General features: G+C 40.2%; 1 protein-coding gene across 9 annotated transcripts in view; it reads right to left on the bottom strand.

Moving 5' to 3' along the window:
- Positions 1-13,401, bottom strand: part of LOC114545729 (receptor-type tyrosine-protein phosphatase delta) — a 132,859-nt gene that overhangs the window by 74,139 nt on the left and 45,319 nt on the right. The gene's annotated exons all lie outside the window — the stretch shown is intronic.

The following is a 13,401-nucleotide window of genomic DNA, read 5'->3' as shown; positions in this document are numbered from 1 at the left end:
GCAGTGGTGCTGCGAGCGGGGGACAAATTAACCTGCAGGATTTTTGGAGAGGTGACATAAGATGTGTGGTCAGCAATCAAAAGGGCGAACAGATAAACAGGCAAGCAGCTGGGCTTCCACTGGGCAAATGAGTCTGGGAAATCACCTGATTGCCTCATGACATGCACACACATCAACAAACCCACACACTTCTCAGGGACTCCCTCTTATTCACCGGCTGACAGTTCCGACAGTTGGGCAGCAGAGTTGACACTGTGTAATTTGTACGCCGCAAAAAGCACCATTATATCTGCATTTGCACCTTATCTCATTGACTTTGCTGGGGTGTGGTACACATTGGCATCCAGCCAAGAGGGTGTTGATGGGTAATTGATATGCCATTGGGGCTGTTCCATTATGGCTCGGTGCGTCTCTCTACGCCGGCTGTGATAGACTGCTAGGACATGTACAGGAGATCAGCACTGGAGGTGAGGGGAAGAGCGAGTGGGTGGAGGGGGGGGAGAGAAGAGTCATTGCTCAGTGGGGAGTGATTGAGGCGTGACATGGAGGTAATGGTGTTTTCACAGACATGGCCGCTGATAGCACCATCATACCCCCATTTTAGGTCTGCCGCTGACAAACATCCATTTTGGTAGACTCCTCGTATGGCGTCAAGGTAGACAGAGGCTGATGGAAAGCTCTGTTTTCTCTGAACAATACCATGACAAGCACCTTGACAGCAACCAAAAAGATATGGTCGATGAACAAACATTGTGCAGACTCATGCACCACAGAGAAAGCTTTAACCACAGAACCCTGATGATGCACTTCTTGTGTTGGAAAATTGCAACATAGAAGCTTCTCTAATAAGAACATGGAAAGATGTATCTATAATAATGTTAAATAGAAACATGGAATATTATCGGGCATAGTGTGTGGACATTGCTTTTCCTTTAATCATATGAAATAAATCTCAATTAAAATAAACTGCCATCCAGTTAAATCTCCTATTACCTCTGCTGCATGTTGGCATCTCCTTTGAGAGGTAAAGATGAATTAAGACCATGGCTAGGCACCTGTTAATCCAGTGCTAAGCTGTCGCCGGCAAACAAATGAGAAATGTAAAGCCTGTCACAAGCTAAAAGGTTAGTGGCATGGACCGGTTCCTGCTCTCCCTCGGGGTCATTACACAACCTTGTTCACATTCGCTGCCGCTGGAAAGGAAGAAGCTCTTCATAGCATCCCCTTGCTCTATTTTTCATGGATCAACACCATGTTAATAATTTGGTGGCTGACTGAAAGTCTTTACTATTCTTAAGAACACCCATGTCCACAGGGCTGAGGGGGCAGACTTCTTTATGACTGGAAGTATATATATTTTAATGGAAAGACATGAATTGAAATTGGAAACCTTCAACAATGTGGGCAGCACACACACGGAACATTAAATTTGATTACCGTTGCTGCTACTGTATCCTATCATTCTTATCATTCTGGCCCTTTTAGAAGTATTTTGTAACCACCATTTAAATAAAGTGGTCTGATCAATAAATCAGGGCGTTTTAGGTGATTTTCAGCTTTCCCCCCAAAGTTCAGACTAAATGTTTTTCTTTTGAATCACACAGAAATATCAGCGTTTAACAACAATTGCACTGGCCTAAGATAGATCAAGCTCTTGGACATGCAACAGTTTACTAGAATTGTTAACTCGCAGAAGAAGTATACATTTAGCATAAGGGCCACAACCAAATTAGAGTGTGATATCATTTTTAATGCATTACCAGAAAGGTAAAAAAAAAAAATACCCTGGTAGCTGTGTCTGCGGACCTGATATGAAAAGGAGAAACCCACTAACTCTCCAAGCACAACCACTATTGCGTATGTCAAAGACCGAGATGTCCAAAACACTGCAGATGATACCAGATGTATAGAAGGAGTAGGGAAACAGCAGTTGGCAAACACACGGCGATGCTCTGCCGCGCTACACAAAAGGTGCTGTGGTCAGAGCAGAAGAGGCAAAAGGCAGCACCAATGACATCATTTGTTAAATCTTGGATGTCAAACAAAAGGTAGGCTGCAGGGGTGCTTGACATACAATTAAAATGCCAAAGAATTGCTCAGAATAATTCTATATTGAAAACTAATTAAAAGTCAGGAAAAGCAAATTCTCAAATAGAAAATGGTCAGAGCTAATCAACCTAAACAGAGCAGAACCTAAAACAAAATCCAGACATGATACTGAGAGTGAAACTTTTTTTAAAGATTGTGCATGTGTTACATTCCCTGTTGTGGCATGTGTTGGGGTGAACCAGCAGTGGCAGGTGTCGGGTGAACTTTAAGTACAGTACCTGTTGCAGGGCCACACTATAAATTGAGTTGTGTAACTGAGGCTAATCTAATGATATTATATTTTTCTATCATCGCGATGAACCTAGAGGATAGTCGGCTTCAAAGCATCTTGCGGATCTACATTCATTACAAGTTTGTTTGATATTGGCTTAACTCATAGCCAAACATTGCATTTAAATACTGTTCTCGAATAGATCAGAGTCTGGGTTTCATTCATAACGGCCAAAACATTTCAAGTTGTCAGGGCTCCGCCATAGACTAAAGTTTGATCTGCCAAGCCATTAAAGAGCATGAATCAAAGAGTGGAGAGAAGAACATTAATAAACCCACTTTCAGTTGGAACCTCTATTCGGCACAGACACCAGTCCAAGACGGCTTGGTTTTCACAATTATACTGACTGACATATTCAATTTCATTTGCATGAAAAGGGCCATTTCCTCTCTGAATCTTTAACTTGCAGGGTGAGGTGGGGTTGTGGAGGGCGATAATTAATCCTAACACATTGGGTGGCAGTCTGCAAATACCCTGCTCCATTTTGGACATACTGGTGGAAGAAAGGAGCATTTAAAGATGCCATTAACCTCATTCGACATCTTTAAGCCGCAGAATATCAGTTCTGTGATATTGATGTATTGTCACAATGGCACCATGTGGCGCAAATTGGACTGAAAGGGGTGGCTAATGTTGGAAGAGTGTAAAAGTGACGCTTATGTGCCGAGGATATTTTACTTTGTTTTAATCCTTTAAGTATTCTGAAAGTCCATTGCAGCAATATCATTATCATAGTATTTCAATTTAAAAAAGGTGCAGGGGAATGGGTTTGCTGGTGATTGTGAATGCAGTTGTGTGGGTTATAAAGCAACACCCTCTATAGATTAATTATCTGTCTATACAGTGTTCAGAAACATCTGACCCCATGCCAAAAAGAAAACAGACGGTAGTAATGCGGACACACAAACAGAGATAAACAATGCAAAAGAAAACAAAAGTGAAAAAAACGAGAGATAAACCACACATACTAATCAATGGAACAAACACAAGCATAAACCATTTTCATGGGGCACTAAACAGCTCTCTATCTGCAGCATTATGATAAAAATGTGTCTTTTTGTAATGCTGAGGAAACAAACTCCACATTGTATGTGCTCACAAGGCAGAAAGAAAGAAAAGGAACTGGAGCTTAATTAGAACTGTTGGCTGATTTGAATTGCATGCTTATCGGTAATCTTGCCTTAAATGGAAACTGAAATTCCTATTGCAATTAGTGATTACTTGAAAAGGGATATGGCCCCCGAATGATTGTTAATTACTGGATCAGGAATAGTACATTAATTCACTGCAGAGGTTTTAATGCAGTGCAATCATGGGGACCCGTTCTTCCATCAATATTGTGCTGCTTGTCACACATAATGAAGTTCATAATACAAGCCTTCTCCTACATTGATCCCCCCCCCCCTTCCCAACTGCTTAAATGTGCTCTCTAAGCAAAAATTCATAACGGTCATTATGTAAAACTAATTCAATAGAACTTACAAGAATGCAGCTTAATGACACATTAATATTGAGACTGCATGTGGATACTAGGGCTGTAGGTCTATTTAGCGATAGGGTCAGGGTCTCTTATTTTGCTCATAAGCCTCCAAGAGTCTCCCGTGAATAAACAAATGTGTGTCACTTACAACACGGCTTAAAAGGCAGGAAAACTACAGCATGCAAAATCGTACACAGCTCATTGGCGTATTCCCCTTGCCGAAATTTTAGCCCAATGACTAAGGTTGCAAAAATCAAATTCCAGTGGGACGTTCTTTACCCAAGTAAGGGTGTGTGTTACTCATGCTCCGTGGCACTGCAATGCAAGGTCGCAGCTTCCGGCTAGAGCTCTGCAGGAGTTAGGGCACTTTTGCACAGACAGCAGCAACAGCTTCAAAAAGAATGGCTAATGCTCTTGTCCCACATTCAATGCACTGACAGATTCTCTGACGAGACAGGCGGGAAAGGCAGAAAAGGGCTCCAGAGGTGCCCAACCTATCGTACACGTACAGCAACACACAGACACACACTCTCAAGAGTGTCAGAATATTCTCGCTGGATGGAGCAAACATTGCAAATGGGCGAACCACATTAATAAATTGGGTTGTGTGGAACAATAGAAAATTCTGGAAGGTTCCATTAAATAAATATGAAGGGTTATTTATGGAACAGTGCTGAGCTTCTTAGTCTGTGCTTCATGGGATAAGATGGAAACTGAAAGGCCCCCGTATTCAATTATCATTGTAGATTCATAAAGGCAAAAACCTTTCAGTTCTGCAGTGACGGCTACATCAGTGATGTAGTCTCTTGTTTGCAGAGGAACACTTGTACCCTCTCTATCTCTCTCTCTCTCTTCCTGTGTCTGTCTCTCTAACACACACACATAAACATACACACACATACGCATACACACACACACACACACACACACAAGCTACCGCGATCTCCCATGGGACACATTAGCGAGGTAGAGGGATCCAGTTTGTCACTTAATAAAATGGCCCACTCAAACAGATGGCTTTGTTCAAACGGCCCCCAACGCTTTAAAAGCTGGAACTGAATCGCTGCTGTGGCAAATCAGACACATGAAAGCCCACCTCCCTTTGCGGTGGAAACCAAACAGAAGGAAACATATAAATATTGAATTGCGCCACTGTTGGGGCGAGACCAACCGCCAGAGAAAAAAGAGAGAAGAGCAGGGGGAGGGCGGTGGAAAACACTAGGCCCTCCTGTAGGAAATTCTGAACATCTGGGCAGACGTCGAACGAAGATGCAAAATAAAACAGAGGCTTCAATTTCAAGACGTCTCCCCTCATTCATTACTTTTTCATTTATATACTGTATGAAAACACAAATCTGGGGCCAATTTGTGTGTGACCATTTGAGCAAAAAACCTTTGAGCAAGAAGTATGAAATTTGGATTTGTTTGTCTTGTTTGTCTGGGAAAAAGGGAGAAACATAGATAAGTAATTCTAATTGTGCAGGCTTACTCGGTTTGGTAGTCAGCGCAGTCTATTTGCAAAAAGTTAATTATCTGATAGGATAGGCAGTGGCAGCCACTAACATAGAGCCATTTGTTCATTCTGTTATCCACTAGGCAATGGAACGATTCATTAAATGGCAGTGCTGCAGCAAAATGGCCAATAGTTATCATGCTAGGGCTGCACAGACTTTAAAAGATGTTAGAAATGGCAAAAGTGATAAACCTTCTTTGGCCATGTCAGCTTACTGCCAATGTAATCACATGTATGGATAATAAGAGAGTGGGATTTTGATGCTTCTATCACACATGTGTTGTCAATGTTATGTGAGATTGATAAGAAAATATCACCATGAGAGCATGTGCAGATGGCAATCTACTAAGCTGCTGGCTTTTTTCACTACATGGAGCAGGAATCAAAAGATATGGATGGGGAAAGTGGAATGGAAAATCAAATAAGCAAGATAGTTGACTGGCTGTATTCAAGAGAGAATTACAATATGATTGGGCTTGTCCTATTTCTTTATAGCATAAACTTCACATAATTGTCTTTGCCCCCGACCACGGAGCGGAAAAGCTTGCCTCATATGTGTCTCCGTAGTAGCGGAGATGGATTATGTAGCAAATCATTCCAGGGATTCGACATTGTATATTTAAACAGACTGTAATTTTATGGATAAGTAGTGCCAAGCCATTTCCGATGGATGCCAGTTGTCAGGCCATAAGAAGTGACACATTCCCTGCACTGTTTTCTCAAGCGCTTACAGGCAAACTAGCTCATGCTCCAGCAATCCTGCTAGATGGCAATTGGCTTCCTTTCAGCAGCTCAGATATCCTGCGAATGTTCCTAAGTTCAGCTAACGAGGTTGCACCTAAACCAAGCTTTTTGGGAAAAAGAAATAGGCCTTTTCATTCTTATTTTCCCATTTCTACTGTACGCCCTACCATCACCTACTACTAGTCTTCACATTCTAAGGTTTAGTGAATATTTAACTAATCTGTTTGGATAAATATAATGGACAGTGAAGAAAATATTAAACTACAATTAAAATGCAGTTCCTAAGAAACCTGAAAAGAGCAATCTCTCGGCATACTGTTCTCTGCAGCGAGCCGCAGTCATGGCTATCCTCATACCAAAAACGTATTACTGGGACAAAGAATATGCAGGGGAGGTACCACAAACAGTCACTCAAGGACCAAAGTGACCTTTCACAGGCCACTAGTTTTATGCAGCAGTGAGGGAAGAGTATTGCACATAAAAGAGAGGAAGACAAATGGTGGCCATTGAAACATTTTTTAGGTAAAAATCAGCTTTTCCCCACTCAACAATGAGTGTGATCAGTCAGAATACAGTATCATTGCAAATGCAAAAACATTTTGAAGACTGCCGGACGCTACTATTGGGTGGAATTGATTACCTGAGAGTAGTACTGCACAGTTGTTATACTTTGCCTTGAGCTGCAAGCTTTACATGCTAGTTTAAACAGTATTAGTATGTATGCATGTGCTCATTACATTACATTACATTTAGCTGACGTTTTTATCCAAAGTGACTTACAATTGCTATATATGTCAGAGGCCACACAACTCTGGAGCAACTATGGGTTCAGTGTCTTGCTCAGGGACACATTGGTTGATATATCGCAGTGGGAATTGAACCCAGGTCTCCCACACCAAAGGCATGTGTTGAATCCATTGCGCCATCACCACAAACTCATAATGCTGTCACTGTCTGGCTCACTGGTTATGTTGATTGTATCAGAGCTTAATAAAAGCATGAATTACTAAGAATTATAATATATACTGTAGTCAAAATATTGCCTCTAAGCTGCTGCATTTGATATGTCAAAATGCCACATAATTGTCCAAATTAATACAATTTAATTAGTTTGTTCTACTTTAAATGAGTGCATATGATACTGCAGGATAAGGCATTAGCAGTGTATTAGCGGCTTGTTTTTGTCAGTTACACATTATTAATATGTCTCCGACTAAACCACATGCAGTACATCTAAGTTGAGGTCTTTGAATTTTTAATTGCGAACCCCTGAAGAAAACGGTTCAGCTTGTGTGTGTGTGTGTGTGTGGCTATGTCTTTGAAGAGCTACAGATGGGGAAACAAATGAGGGTGGGTGGTATCAGGGTCAGACTGGCCGATGGGGGTTTTCACTCGGAAGCAAACAGTGCAATGTCACCCCAGGAGTAAAAAAAAACAACAACCCCAGGGGATATAATTAAAATAATCCACTGAAATTAAGTGCATTAGATCACTTTTGAAAGGCTCCTTCTTGATGTGTGTGTGTGTGTGTGTGTGTGTGTGGATGTAAGGATGATTCATCAGGAGATGCATAGAAGTGTAAAGAGGATGACTCTGTGTGCATGTTTCTGTTACGGTGTGTGGGTGTTACTAGATGCTTTTAAGCCAAAGTTTTAAAGTGCATTTATATTCATTATGTTCCTCAACCTGTTAGAAAAAGGAAATGTAGCATAGTATCTGGCTTCAAAACTTTTTACTTTTTTGAAAATAGTTTACATTTTTCATTGAAATGCTTTTTTTGTATGGTGATTAGGCAAAATTGTTTTAACCTTCAAAATATTTGCATCACATTAGAGGTGATTAAAATGAACATGATCGGTGCGGTGAAATACACATATATACAAATCTCTCAAAGCTGGTAAAGAGAACCCCATATGACGATATTTGAGAAGCAACTGATAAAAAGAAAAGCCAAACAAAAGGGAGCTAGATACTGAGTTGTTGATGGTTTCATGAGAATCTTGGTTGTGACCATGTGTCCATGTACTGTATACTATATTTTTCCAACTGTGTTTGGATAAGTGAATTAATGGAATATTGTGTCATAGAGTCACAGAGGCTGGGTGAAAGAAAAAAAAAAAAGGTTAGATTTCTAAAGACAAGGAGCCTCCTTAGGGTAAAAGGCTGTTGGGGACTGGAAATGTGGCCTTTGGACTGATGGAGTTTGTTGCGCTTCTCTTCTTAGTCCTTTTCACCCTTTGCCAAACTGAGCCTCAGTTGACAGAGCGAGAGGGTACACAAAGACCATGGCCTCGAGTGCAAATGTTTGCCAGCAGAAAGTAATGGGCTCTAGTCTACCGAAAGAGTGAATGTGTGTGTTTTTTTTTTTTATGTGCCTTAACTGTATGTACATAGAAATACTGTGCAGACTATACAGTATGTTTAATTGCGGGCCTAGATAATGTACTTGTATATTTGTGAAGGGAGTCATTCTGGTTATAAATCGGCTAGATTGGAGACATATATTTCCCAGTAAAAGTAGAAAGACTTATCTATCCACAATGCCCTTTTCGCAGTTATCTGGATTATTCTAAAAAGCACTACTATGAGGAATGGCTAGGGCTATTGGCTTTTAATGTGGAGTAATGAAACCGCAAGGAAGAGAGAGTAAAAAGCCAATGACATTGTCACAAAATGCCACAGGGTACTATGGTCCTCAGTAAGAAATGACTTCATCCATTTTCTCACATAGATTAAAGGTTAAATAGTAAGCCGGCACATTGACTCTGCATGATTGTTAATTTAACTTAAATTTAATAATAATAATAATGTATACTTTATTAATCCCGCAAGGGAACTCTGTTGTTATTACACACATTACATACAGGTCTGAATTACACACACATGCTCAGTACCTATACATGCACTAATGGAGAGATGTCAGAGTGAGGGAGCTGCCCATGGAAAGGCGCCCCAAGCAGTGCCTTGCTCAAGAGCACCTTGGCAGTGCCCAGGAGGTGAACTGGAACCTCTACAGCTACCAGTCCACCACCATACTTTGGTCCGTATAGGGACTTGAACCAGCAACCCTCTGGTTACTGACTGAGCTACTGCCACCCCAGGCACATAAAGGAAACCCATAGTGACTTTTCAACTTGAAGAGGCTCAAATTGATGGAGAGGCAGTTTGTCACAGCGTGTGACATTGTGGCATGTAAATTAGTTTCCACGGACACTTATATATCTAAAAGGTATGGACGTCGCTTCAACATACATCTGAATTGAATCAGCTATTGGCACTAGTGCAGTGTTGTCCACTCGTTCATCCATGTGTGAGACACTTTCTCTTTCTGTCCTTCCTCTTTTTATTTTCTGTCGATTATGTACAATAGTATCAGTATTTACATTATTGTAATGCAATGTATATGAATCCTATGTGATAGTGGTCCATTCTACCATTTAGAAACCAATTGGGAATTAATGTAGTACAGGAAAATATGCATTATATACTTAAGTGGAAACAGAAAAGGTCCACAAAGATTATTGTTTTCCTCTCAAACATACATTTGTGTAATGTACCAGTAAATAGCAGAATAATTATATTTATAGTAGGGTTCTCCTTGGTGTGCTTTTGAAGCCGATATTTTCACTCTGCAGCATGTAAGGCGAGTCGGCTGCCATTAATCATTCCACAGGTGCAGGAGCATTGTCAGAACCCTTTGCCTTTTCAACCTGGGAGGAAAGTGGAATGGTAAGGGGGGGCTGAACACGTCCCTAAAAAACAATTTCTCTTCCCCTTCTTCTTCTGCGCTCAATTTGTCAGGAGGGGGAACCAAGTCCAGATTAATTAGATTCCATTTTGTGGTCATCTTCGTTTTTTTCCTCCTTTCATGACGCTTTTCTTTTTCTTTGTCTTGCCCACAGTCCTTACAGCCATTCTGGCACCATTTATCACGTTGCCATCTTGACAGTGCCTTCCCCCTTCCTTGCTGGGAAGCCATTAGAGCATCTCTGCATCGTGGCGGCCAGATTGCATTCCGGTCCGCACTCACAACATTCATCATCTTTTGTCCTAACTTTTTATCTGCCCCTGCCCTGTGTGAAGCCCTATCTGCAATGCCCACTATAATGAAACACTGGGAGGTGAGGCTCAAGTAAATAACCTAATTAAACCTAGCAAACAGGGACAAAGGAGAAAAAAGCGCAAAAGGCCTTTGTGAGAATGCCAGAGGAGGAACACGCACAGATGGCAGTGAGGAAGTCAAAGCAGTGATGTGGCATCATGCCCATGCCACCTTCTCATCTCAGTATTTATAGTACTCCTAGTGGTGATGTTGCTTGTCCTCTTTACGTGATTTGGACCAACATAGAATGACAGTTTATTCTTATCCTGACAAAGCACTAATTACACATCAAGAAATGAAGGAATGTAAGAAAAGAAATGCTCCTGTAAGACAAGGAAATATCTCTGTGATAAAACCCAAAGCATTGAATAATGGGTCCTATACAAGAAAATCTATCCTTCCTTCTCACCTACTTTCACTCCTTTCTAATTCTTAGGCAAATGTCGAGCCAACTCTGATTGGTCTCATTAGAGGACAAAATGAAGAATGCCACGCGTCATAATTATCGGTGCCCTGCTGCAAACAGTATCGAGTCAATGCAGTAAAATGTCAGGCAGGCATTAGTGGGCAATTATTTATCCATATCAAGCTGGGATGGACAATTTAATTATCACCTAATCAATATTTCCAGATCTTGTACAGATGTAGAGCAGTGACCGGCTGGATAGATCTGCCCTGTGTAAGGGCAGCTGGGAACAGTAGGGCTTCTCTGCATGCATGGCCAAGGGCTTACTGCTTCTTTTAGTAATGGATGTACCTGAATATGTTAGGGAAGGAATCAAAACAACTGGATATGTCAAAGCTGAAAAAACGTTCCTCTCTCTTGCGGTTGTTGTAACTGTGCCTTGGCCGATCTACAAGTTTTAGTGCCACTGTGACTTTTCTTGTCAACTAACTCAAACCCACATGTTTTTCTCTAGTTCAGTTACTGTGTTACCCAAAGCAACCTTGACCAAAGATATGACTCTTTGTTCATTACAGTCTGGTGGTACTCAAACATTGTCATTTACTACCAAAGCTCAAAAGCCACTACATGATGCCAAAGTGATGTACTGATGAAATGGGTCTATGCATCATACAAAAATAGGTTTTTGTATTGCTTTTATTAACATGTTGCTGTAATATTCTATCATTGCCAATAATATTGCTTACTTTTCTATTGGTACTCTCTCTGTTCTCAATGCAGCCGGAATAATTACTCTTATTGTACCTGAAACAAACTATCTCAAATAATGTCAGTCAAGCCTTTGTGCGAGTGATGAAACAAAATGAATGCTGTGTAACAGGCCCTTGTGCATTTCAAAGACACCACACAATGAGGCTTGTCAAAACGAAAGTGGCTGTCTTCCACAAGATAGCAGTTATCTTGAGATAAGAACACCCTCTCATGGTTCTGTTTTGCTTTTTTGTTTGCTATTGTTATGCCTCTCATCTCCATCCCTGAATCACTTTAGTTACTATGCAACCAATTGATTACTACTAAGTTGTCTTGACCTGGGTTATTTTCACTGCTTATTGCCTTACTGTCTGTCGCGATGGATTATGATTTTAACACACGATTGCATTTTCAGCTCACTTTTTCTTTCCGAGCAGGCACTATTAACCTGCATTATTCTTTCATTTTCCCCTTATAATGCTTCAGTTTCCATTTGCTATAAAGCCAGAGTGCTTCCCTTTTTGCACACCAATAAAAAAACTCACTTAATTCATGTAGCACTTGCAATTAGGCCTGTTGCAATATGCAATAAATCAATTAAAGGTGCTCGGAGTGATGTGATGCGTTGTTAAGGCAACCAACTCCTTCTTGTCAATATTGGCTGGAACACTGTTTGTTATGGTTCGTTGTGCAGGTTGGCGCGGTTTGTTTTTGTTGACGTTTGTGGAGCCAAGGCCGTCTACAGAGACCGCGTTTTTTTACAGTGTGTTCAGGGGACAGGCAGCTAACGGATAGGGAGGAGATGTTTGCTGTATGTGACAAAAAATGTTGTAGCCTAAAAAACACGTCACATCACATAGAGCACCTTTAATCGCATGATAAATAAAAATTAGCTTGATAATTTTTAAATGGAAATTATCGCGGCCGGAAAAATTTCCATTTTATTTATTGTTTTTGATTGTGTTTGGTTTTTATTCCAGTGTATTTTTTGTTAACGGAGACTGAGAGTCCATTTTATTTATTGTTTTTGGTTGTTTTATTGTGGATATTTAAAATGTCTTCCAGTTCCAGTGTTAAATATTCTTTGGAAATAAAAGTTTATTGATCTTTGAAAAGGTGTACCTGCATTATTATGCCATTATCATTATATTAGATGAAAATGGAATCAGAACGGCAAATTATCGTTTATCACAATAATTTCTTGGACAATTTATTGTCCAGCAAAATTTGTTATCGTGACAGGCCTACTTTCAATGTTGACTCTCAGCTTAGATAGAAGTTGGTTGAAGTTGAACTTAATGACTGATACTTTACTTTTGTGACCAGAGATTTGAAGTAAGATCAAAATGGTGACATTCAATCCAAAATACTATATCTTTAAACTGTTTACCTTTGACTTTCATTACCAAATGTCAGATCCTTTAAAGAACAGTTCAGCTAGTTTAATAAGATATCAGGAACCTTATCATATCTGTAGGATTGAAGTTTCAGGCTCCAGGATTACTTTTTGGAAATTATCTTTGAGCATTGCAAAAGAAAAAGAGTTCTGACTAAGCAGTGAAGAAACATAAAACATAAAATAAATCCTTGTAACTCATTTTAGCTTTGCCTTTTCCTTCATTCCTATCACCTCATCTGGTTTGAATGCCTTTGAAAGTCAATCCATCCATTATTTCAGTTAATCTCTATCTAAGCTCTTTCTCTCCCGTGTTTCGCTTTGTTTTACATCTACCTACTCCTAATCTCTATGTGCCATGGTATTTTGGGATTCCATATCTGTGGCAGTTTACACTCTGATTGTGAATCTGACCCCTTGCCTATACTTTATTTGTATTTTATTCATTATTTTATTTTGAAGGTGTCACCAAGTACTGTGGCAGTCTTCCCTGGAAACAAAGTTGTTGTTTATATATTGTACATACAGCACATTATTGAAGCAGACATCACCGTATAAGGTTATTTTTAGCATAGGTCAAAGGTGATTTTCCAGACATCTGATCAGTGGTGCTCTTTGGCAGTAATGGAG

The sequence above is a fragment of the Perca flavescens genome, chromosome 19 (genome assembly GCF_004354835.1).
Source record: "Perca flavescens isolate YP-PL-M2 chromosome 19, PFLA_1.0, whole genome shotgun sequence".
In the NCBI taxonomy this organism is placed as follows: Eukaryota; Metazoa; Chordata; class Actinopteri; order Perciformes; family Percidae; genus Perca; species Perca flavescens.
The sequence above is the reverse complement of the archived record's forward strand: the minus strand, read 5'-3'. Positions and strand labels throughout refer to the sequence as shown.